The sequence below is a fragment of the Meleagris gallopavo genome, chromosome Z (assembly GCF_905368555.1).
Source record: "Meleagris gallopavo chromosome Z, MGAL_WU_HG_1.1, whole genome shotgun sequence".
Classification (NCBI taxonomy): Eukaryota; Metazoa; Chordata; class Aves; order Galliformes; family Phasianidae; genus Meleagris; species Meleagris gallopavo.
The window spans coordinates 606,298-616,364 of record NC_139435.1 but is presented as its reverse complement, the minus strand read 5'-3'; positions in this window follow the sequence as shown (position 1 = coordinate 616,364).

Genomic DNA, 10,067 nt, shown 5'->3' with positions numbered 1-10,067 from the left:
AGATACAATTCTAAAAAAAAAAAAAAAAAAAAAAAAAAATCCACCCTAAAATATTTTCCATAATAAGCAGATGCTTTTCAATCACCCTTGCCATTGTTCATCAAAGGGTCTCAGCACATTTAGCAATGCAGAAAATGGAGAAGCACTTATCAAATTCTGTGGATGCTATTCATGCAGCAGCACAGTGAAGCTGAAATATTTTGCTTTTATATATATGCTATGAAATATGTTTTAAAATCTTTTCATATTTCAGCATCCCACTACATTCCTGTAAACATCTTATTTCGGTTGTTCCTTTCAGATTAGGATTAGGAACTCTGCTTTCATAAGGCACTGCTTTTCTCGTACATGTTGCTGTGAGTAGCTCAGCATACATGGATTTTCCTTGACCAATTGGTAGAGCCACCCCGAGCCCCAGCTCACTGTCATTTGCAAGTTCCTCAGTGTGGATCTCCATTTCCACTGCTTGCATATTTTCGTATTTACTGAATTTTACATTTTTTTAAGAACAACAATGGAGAAGGTCAAAATATGGCTTGCACCTGGCTTCCCCATCCCTCTGTGTGTGTCAGTGCTGTATGCTGCGGGGGGATGAGTGATTCCCAGTCCAGTTAACTGTACAGGAAAATGTCCCCCCATCAGCCCGAGGGGGAGATGGAGTGAGGTCAGGGCAGCCCAGTTTCTGAGAAATGGCCTTGAGAGAGAAGTAAGCACAGTGGGAATGTGGAGAGCAGGAGATATGATTTCCAGGGTCCCGTTTTACATCACCAAGTTCATGGTCAGACAGCTGAATAGGTGGTCTCGTGTTCTGATCAAGAACAGATGTTTGGGAAGATGGAGCTTTCTAGATACCTTTGAAGGTCAGGCTGGTTGCAAAAAGGACAATTGATAGGTTTTCTTGTATTTGAAAATCTTGGCCATGTTGTCTCAGGATAAAGGAGTCTGCAAAGCAACTTTTTTCTTATTAAAACAAGTATGCTTCGAAGTATTTTAACATTTTTATATTATTCTGTACAATGCTGAGAACTGACTATACATGGAAAGACAATGCAAAAGGCAATTCAAAATCATACCTTAACAGTGCACATTTTAGTGCACAGCACCCACGCTTTGGGGGATAAGTGAATGCACCTGGCACGCGACCAAATTGGGTGTATTCCAGCAGGGAGGGAAACCTCACCCCTCTGCCCTGCCTGTAAATATGAGATTTTTAAAGCCATTTTGAAAATGCCCTGTACTTCCTTGTTTTATTTATTTTCTGGCTTTTACTTTGGCATCGGAGCTGTGAAGGGGCTCGGATGCTCTCTGGCACCACCAGCCTGGCGCCCGCACCTTCCGGCACGCTATTCAGGATGCTGATGGCTGCAAAGTTCCCTTCCCAGAGCACAGTCCCACACGAGACCTCGGACACCTCTGGCTTGCCCCACTGCCTGTGCTCGTCACTGCTCATACAGCAGGGCATGACTTGTGGCAAACATCCTCATGGAAACGTCGCTGTGCAGCGATGCTAGTGCTGTGCCATGCGGTGCCATGTGCTTTATTACTAATATTGCCGCTCATTATCTGTGTTTCAGCAGCAGAGGAGCAGGGGCAGGGAGCACCCATCCCTGCCAGACACCGTTCCCTGGGTACCAGAACGCACCCAAAAGCAGAAACTGCACGGGGAAGGGAAGGTTCTGTGCCAGTTGTTAATGATGTACAGTGATTAATCATTTCCAGTGCAATTTGCCGTTGAGCTGTACTGTAGATGCATGCTGGCTAAGCCCCAGATCGCTTTGCAGTTTATGGCGGTGCTCAGAAAGGAGTCCTGGGGACAGAAGGGCCGTGGTCTGGGGTACAGCACGGGGCCCCTTCTTAATGGCAGGTGTTTTCGTTAAAAGGCAGGCTATGGATTTTATGTAGAGAGTGATCATCTCTATTAGCAAATTATAGAAATATGGACAATTGTCATTATATTTGCTTGAATGTGGATGCTGATGCACTCTGTACAGTTTTTTGGCTCTGAGTGGCGCTTGGCTGCTGTGTGTTGTTTACATGGCACAACAACTTTAATGTAGATGCAAGGGTGTCTATCCGTCCATCTGTCCTGACAGCACTTATCTTCTGTCCATTCAAAATGACTGCTCTAGAGCATCCGTGTTGGAAGATAATCATTAAAAATTACATGCTGAAACCAAAAATTGCTACAAGATTGTTCTTCAATTTTTCTTTCTTTCTTTCTTTCCTTCTTTCTTTCTTTTTTTTTAAAGTAAACATCTTCCCTAATCTCAGTATGTCTAGGAAGGCTAGCTTGTGAATCTGTGTTCTCCTGGTGGTGCTGTCCCCAGCCATTGTTTCTTGGGGGTTGAACTGGATCGAGGGGCCTATGGGAAAGCTGGAGAGAGACTTTTTACAAGGGCAGATAGCAACAGGACAAGGTAAAATGGCTTTAAACTCTAAGAGGGTAGATTTAGACTAGATATTAGGAAGAAATTCTTTACTGTGAAGGTGGTGAGACACTGGAACATGTTGCCCAATGAGGTTGTGAATGCTCCATCTGTGGAAACGCTCAAGGCCAGGCTGGATGGGGCTGTGAGCAACCTGGTGTGGTGGGAGGTGTCTCTGCCTATAGCAGGGGGTTGGAACTACCCTTCCAACGCAAACCATTCTATCATTCTGTGATTTTATGATCTCCTTCCAACCCCTGTGATTCTGTGATTCTCTGTTGAGATTAGTGAAGTTGCATGGACTCCAGCATGTGTGGCTGCAGCACCGAGTGCACCTACATTGTTGAGAACACCAGAATGGGAAGCTCTTATGTGCATGGGCTTTGCTCCACCTCTTTTAGTTGGGCAAATGGGGCACTCCTGTAGATTGCTCCCAGTTGTGATGCAAGGCCCAAGGCAGAGGATCGTGGGGCAGTCTTGGGGCTCTGCTTTCAGGGCAGAGGGGTCAGTGCCAGTCCCAAGGCATGGCCATCACTACTGAGCTGCGTAGAAGCCCAGGGTGTGGAGAAGGAAGCATGGAAACGGCTGCAAATATTTGGAAATGGTAACATAGAAAAATTATTGACAAAGGGTCATATTATATCATTGATTTTTAAGCAAAACTCCCCATTGATTTTTTAGAACCACATTGAACATTTCAGAATCATTGATTTTAATGGGGAGTTCTGCCCCGAAATCAATGGCACAATACAGCCCAAAGTAAATTGCTTCTTAGTATCAATATTTTTTGTCAGAGCTGTTGCAGTGTGGAAAATCATCTTTAAAATATGCATCCTTTGTTTCTGCCTGTTTTCTTAGATCTCTTTGAATTCTGCTTTTTCTCTGCAGTCTGAAGGGGAAGGGCAGTTGTGCTGGCTGGGCTTCATTCCCAAGCCCCGCTCCCAGGCTGGGTTCTGTGCAGATCCCCAGGTTGGGATCTCAGTGCTTTGCCTGGTGTCCCTCAGCCCCTAGGAGCCATCCAGATTGCGTCGCTGGAGGAGCGGTGCTGGCACCTGCATCCAGGAGGAGGTCGGAGGGGTTGGGTTGTGTCTCAGAGAGATGACTACCCAAAGGTTCACACAAGAAAAGGAAAGAAAAACAGATGCTCCTTGAATCAGTGTCTTTTCAGGATAGGAAATAGTGTTTTTCCTAAAAAAGAAAGCGTGTTTCTGCCCAGCAGCCTGGCTTTCTGCTGTAGGATGCAGCCCTTGTGTTTAGGACAGCAAATCCCCTCTGCATTTGGTAGCATGTTGGCTAGACTCTTCCTTCCCTTTCTGCTTGGTCCAAAACCTTCCCGTCGCTGTCTATCTAAATGAATTCCTGATGGTTCAGGGAAAATACTCACTATTATTGCTGAATGTCTAGACAAACAAATATAGCTAAATGAAAGCACACGTAATGCAGCGTGATCAATACTTGCAAGTACAGAACCTTTCAGTTTACAAAGTCAGGAGGAGCTCTGGGCAAAGGGCTCCCGGTGGCAGCCATGGGGTGATGGCACTGTGGGGACATGGGGATATGGTGGTGCTGGAATGGGGCCATCAAGCAGAGAATGGAAAGAGGAGGTGTACATAGAATGGGGATAGGTGTGCTACCTTTCCTTCTCTTTACATCCTTGTTTGGTACTTTATTTGCTTGCATCTATTCAGTGAATGCTAGTAGGATACATTAAGAAAAACACAGATGTTTTGGCTTCCGGTTTGAATTGTGGAGTATACCAAAAAGTATTTGTGAAATATGACTAACTGTGAATGGAGATTGCAAAAACAAACCATTTAGAAAGCAGGTTTTCTGTAAATGAATGTGTCTTTATTCCAATGGCTATACAGTTCAATGCCTGATGGAGTTGTTTTCAATAAAAAGATAAATACTAAAAAAAAAAAAAAAAAATTTAAAAAGCGCCATAATTGTAATAAAGGGTTTGTTATTTAATGGCCATACTGAAAGCATTGTTTATTTTTAAAAGGCTGGTGTTGATGAAGGGCCAGAGTAGTGTCTCAGGTGAACGGCATGCAAGGCTGCACACGCTGTGAAATGTGTCCCAAGCAGAATCACTGCTTGGCCCTGCTCCCCTCGGGTCCCTGTTGGCCTCAGGGCAACCAGGATGGGGCCAGCTTTGTCCCAGCGGGGTGGATGTGGCCTGCACAGTGCGTGGTGCATGCAAATACGTCGTCACATTTGTAAGCAAGGAGCCTGGTTCTTGTTGTAACGGAGTGCCGCGTCGTGACCATCGTTTGTGGAGAAATAAACACAATGATTCATTCTGAACCTTTCAGCAATGTTATTGTTTGGTGTGAATGTGCCTGCAACGTCGACTCGTGCCAAAACACGATATTGAATGCATTGTTTTTAAATAAAATATTTTATTGTGCATTGAAAGTCTGTAAAACTAAACTGCGTCCACTTCTTCCCTTCGCGTTTTCTTAATCACACGCTGTCAGTAGTAATTAATGGCCTGAACTGGAAGGTTTTTCCATGCTTTAGGCACACTCTGCAGAGCAGCAGATTGTCATTTTAATCAAGAAGCGTTCCATATTGCACAGGGTACACAGAAGCTGGAAACACACTCAGACAAACTGCATGGCAGTGTGCCACGAACACTCAGCGCGGCAGGATGTGGCCCCGGCTCTGTGTAGCCCTGCTGCTCTGTATGCAATAGGTGAGCCTGTGGGCAGCCCCCAGAGGTGGGGATTGAGCTCAGGATTGATGTGGGGATCCTCTCCAGCCCCCTGCACCTGATGCTCAGTGAATGGAACTTGTTTGCTGTCTCAGCCATGTGCCTGCCATGCACGTCTCTGAGACCTTTTCTATTCAAAACTGAATCCCTGGTTCAGTGATGCCCACTGCACTGTCCTGTGGATCTAGTCCAGCATTGGCACAACTGTCAGAGAGGTGGTGGAGTCCCCATCCCTGGGATTGTTCCATAATCAGGGGATGTGGTTCTTAGGAACATGGTCAGTGGGCATGGCGGGGTGATCTGGGGTTGGGCTTGGGGATCTTGGTTGGGCTTACAAATTCTGCACAGCTGTAAAATACTGGGAGCCACGCAGCATGTAAATCAGACCTTGGCTCTGGGCAGTTGTTTATTAAAGTGATGCACATCCAACCACATCTCACAGCACAACGGTGCTCCCGTCACCTGCAGCACTCTGGCAGGGTCCAGAGTGTCTTTCTCTAGAGATATTCAAACCCTTCTGGATGCTTATTTGTGCAACCTGCTTTAGGGAACCTGCTCTAGGAGAGTGCTTGTCTGGTGGACTTCCAGAGGTCTCTTCCAACCCCTGAGGTTCTATGATTCCATGGCAGCCCTTAGAGCTGTCATTTTGCTGTGTCAGAACCAATCGATCATTTTTATTCTCTTTCTGCATGGTGGTCAGCTTGCAGACTGAGAGAGGATGCACTGCTTGTCTAAGCCCTCTGCATGTCCCATATCAGCTCTTCTGTGGGCTTTTTGATGCTCAGCACTACACAGCCCCACTGGAAGCAGCCCCACCACCTCCTGTTCAAGATTCCTCTTCTTCTAACCACAACTGGAACCCAAACAGTTACCAAATCAAGCTATGGTTCCAGTGTTTCTGGTCTGGCAATATTTGCTAGGGGCTATTTCTTGGCTTACCAAACTGAAAACTTGCCTATAAAAACTGATAATTAAGTTGCTTGTCTGTATATCTAAAAATTCCAAACCAGTTCCCAGCAATTTTCCATAAAAGTGCATCTGCAGAAACTAGTAATCAGCTGCCATATAACCTAGTTCCCTCACAGTTAACTCAGTATCTGTTCCACAGTACGTTTTGCATTGCTTTGTTCAGTCTGGCTTCAAACACGTTTGCTCATAACTTCTGCCACCTTTACAAACCATTGCATGCACAGTTTTTCTCACCGTCGATGCCGTGGCCCACACTGGGCTTAACAGGCACTGTCCACCTCGTGACCTCTTTGTTTGGGATAGCTTTTTTCTCGATTTGCTCTGATGCAAAAATTGCTCATGAGAGTTTTTCACAGAGCACAAATCCAATGCAGATCCTCAGTCAGGTATTTCCTCCTGCAGCACCAAATTGTACTTCGGTCCTGGAGGGTTCATTGTCCTGGGAGCTCTGTGTGGACGTTTCCAGATCAAGGCTAGGAGTTTGTTACTGTCTTTAAAAAAATCCTGCAGGATATAATACTCAGTGTGATTTAAATAATCTCCTGTCCATGCTGCTGACACACTCCCTGTCGCTGACTTCTGAACACACAAGTTTCTCAGTGCATTTGCCCCCCTGAAATGCTCATGGAAGAGGTTGGTTCCCACACGTTGTTGACAGGGGCTGTGCCTGGAGCCCTCTGCTGGGTTTCTCCTTGCAGCATCCCTCGTCGTGTAGTTCCCACCCTCACTCACCCCACGCAGCCAGCCCTGCCTGCTCTCACTGCACCGGCGTCACCGTTTCCCAACACTTCCCACAAACCAAACAGCGTGGGGTGCCCCCCTCCTCCCAAGATAAATATTGCAGACTGGAGCCAGCTTTAATCTTTAACCACCGCCCTGGCAGCCAAGTGTGCCATCAGCTGCACCGTAGCCAGCCCTGCTGTTCCCTGTGTGCCCCATCTCCAAGTCCTGCAGAGCAGGAATCCAAACACCCCCAGCTCTGCCCCCACTCCACCTCATTCCCTCTTGGCTTTCTGCATTTTTCCAGATGTGAACTGGCTTTAGTGGCCCACTCTTGGGATTTCCTTCTCCATAACTCAATTCCTGGTGTAGTGATGGGAGAAGAGAAATCCCTCTCTCCCTATCTCCAGGTCCAAGGAAGACTCCCTGTGGGCCATGAGCTGCGGTGCTGGGGCTCATCAACTGACACAGCCCTGAACCTTTTTTTTTTACTTCTCTGCTTGCATGGGATTCAGCTTCCTCGGAGCCATTTTATCCTCTTAAGCACCCCCCTGAAAAAATCTAGGGGAAACCAGTCCTGTATCGTCGGGCTCGCTTTTTACTACTAGGAGGCTGAAATCCTGTCTGGGAAAAGAAAAATCACAAATAAGGTTGGTTCTGTTTCTTAAGAGCAAAACTCAGTGCCTGGGCAGTGTGTGCAGCAAGGCAAACTTCTGTTTTGTATCCCCTCCCAGAGCAGCATCCAACTGCACTGGCGTCACTGGCTGTGCAGCTGCTGGCGTCACCGGGGCTGGAGCCATCCTCCTGCCCTCTGCAAAGCAGAAAGGGATTGTGAAAGCAATTTCAAAATACCAAAAGAAAGCACTTCCAATATGTGCTTAAAAGCAGGTGGCAATTATTGGTGCCACTCTTGGCCTGCTCTCACTGTTTTACGGGTGAGCCCACCACCGTCCCACATCCTGTGCTTGGGTGGGGACATCCTTGACCACCCTGGTACACAAAGCAGTACTGTCCTTTTTTTTTTTTTTCTTTTTTTTAAATTATAGGAGAGAAAACTTTGCAGCACTTTAAACAGATAAAGCATGCTAAAGCCAGTCAAAATGCACCAGCAAAAAGTAACTAGAGTAACAGCAACCAGTTCTGACAATGAGCAGGTGCTCAGTTCAGCTCAAGATGCTGAACAACAAGTTTGGTTCTGTTACCCTCATCTTAAGGATGCAGGAGCCTTAGGGTCAGCCAACTCTTGGGTCCCCAGGATCCAGTGACACATGCTCACCTGTAACTGTGACACAGCACTATGCAGATCCCCAGTCTCAGGATTCCCACTGGATCAGTGGTGTTACATGTCTATGCCCATGTGCACAGATCCCACTAAAGACTGAGTGTGCCCAAATCAATACCAATGTAGCATGGTGGCTTCTGAATGCAAATGGCTGTTCTGAAAGTAAAGAGGATCAATACACAGACAGGTAAAATAGCGGCATTCATATTTTGTGCAAGGAAAAAACTTATATTTCATGTATGTTACTAGACTTTTGTAAACCTGGGGAGCTAAATGGTGGCACCATACTTGCTTTTGTTTCTTGTAATGACCACTCCTCACTGTACCTGTGCCTATGTTTATATATACACACATATATAGCACAACTGAGAAGGCAGAAGATGCTCTGTGCATCCCTCCCCACACTGCCATCCCCACTGGCAGGGGAAGAGGCAGTGAGCACTGACTGAAACACATCAAACTCCACATGAGTGGAGAATGCTTTTTTATTGTGCTGGTGACAAACAACTTGGGCAGGGGCTGGAGTGCATGCTAATGCTAATGCTGAAGGCATTAGACCCTCTGAGAGAGCGAAAGGGAAAAGGGAAGGGGAAAGAGAAGGAAAAAAGGAAAAAGGGAAAATGGAAAAGGGAAAAGGAAAAATGGAAAAGGGAAAAGGGAAAATGGAAAAGGGAAAAGGGAACAGGGAAAAGGGGAAAGGGAAAAGGGAAAAGGAAATGAAAAAAAGGGAAAAGGGGGAAAAAAGGAAAGGGAAGGGAAAGGGGAAAGGAAAAGAGAAAGCGAAAGAGGAAAGGGAAAGGGAAAGGGAAAGGGAAAGGGAAAGGGTAAGGGAAAGGGAAAGGGAAAGGGAAAAGGAAAGGATGCCAGCACATCTGTAGCATTGATTCCTACCCCACTGCCCCCATCTCTCCCTCTCTGCTCATTCACCAGAGCACCTCCTCCTCTGGGGTTTGCCTTTGCTCTCTTCCCAAAATCAACCATAACTTTTGTCTTCCCCTGAAAGGACAAAAATATTTCACGCATAACTTGCCCCAAACAAAGGCACCTCATGCCAGGGCTTTCTTTCTCTTCTTCCTTTTTTGTTTTCCACCACAGGCCAACAGCAGCAGGGGTGGCTGCTGTGGGGGGAGCTTGATGTTATACCTACTCTGTGCTGAAAAGCAGGTTGGAAAACACTGAGCTCCAGAGACACGTGGCAGGGCAGTGTGGGAGAAGATGGATCAGTGGCTGTTGGCATCCATAGAGGAAATCTATGAGAAAACTGGGCACTACGACTTGCAGCCAGCTTGTAAAGAGACTGTGAGAGCTCCAGAGGGAGGCCTGGAATGAACAGTGTCTTACCTCAGAAGAGCACAAAGCAGTCACTTTTAGATTGGACTCAGCCATTTTATTCCCCAGCTGCACTTCTGTTTTTCTGTGTTTCTGTGTTTCTGCATGTCACACAGTTTATCTGCATGTCTCAAGGCAGAGGGATGCCCGGCCCCCTCCCCTCCTCTGCCCCATCAGTGCTGCTCTCCACAGCACCCAGACCTCAGCTCTCAGTGTTCCCTACAAAGGGACAGCACATTCTCCCTGTGCCCAACAGAAGAAGTGGGGCTACGACCTTCACAAGAGCAGCAACAGTTATCAGAGCCCTAGATAAGGCTGACATAAAACGCAAGGACGCGGCTCTCAGTGCTGCCATCTCCCATGTTACTGATTAAAGCGGAGCGAGGGGGGCAGGGGCAGCAGAGGGGACTGCAGTGCTGAGAGCAGCTGCATGGCCTGGCACAGCATGGCACAGCTCAGCATGGCACGGCACAACAAAGCTCAGCCTGGCATGGCTTAGACCAAGATGGTGAGGCCTAGCATGGCTCAGCTTGGCCCAGTGTGTGTGCAGATATCCCAGAGCCTGGCTGTAGCAGGTGGTCCTTGCTGCCAACCCATGCCAGGGGGTCTCATCCCCAGGGCTCTT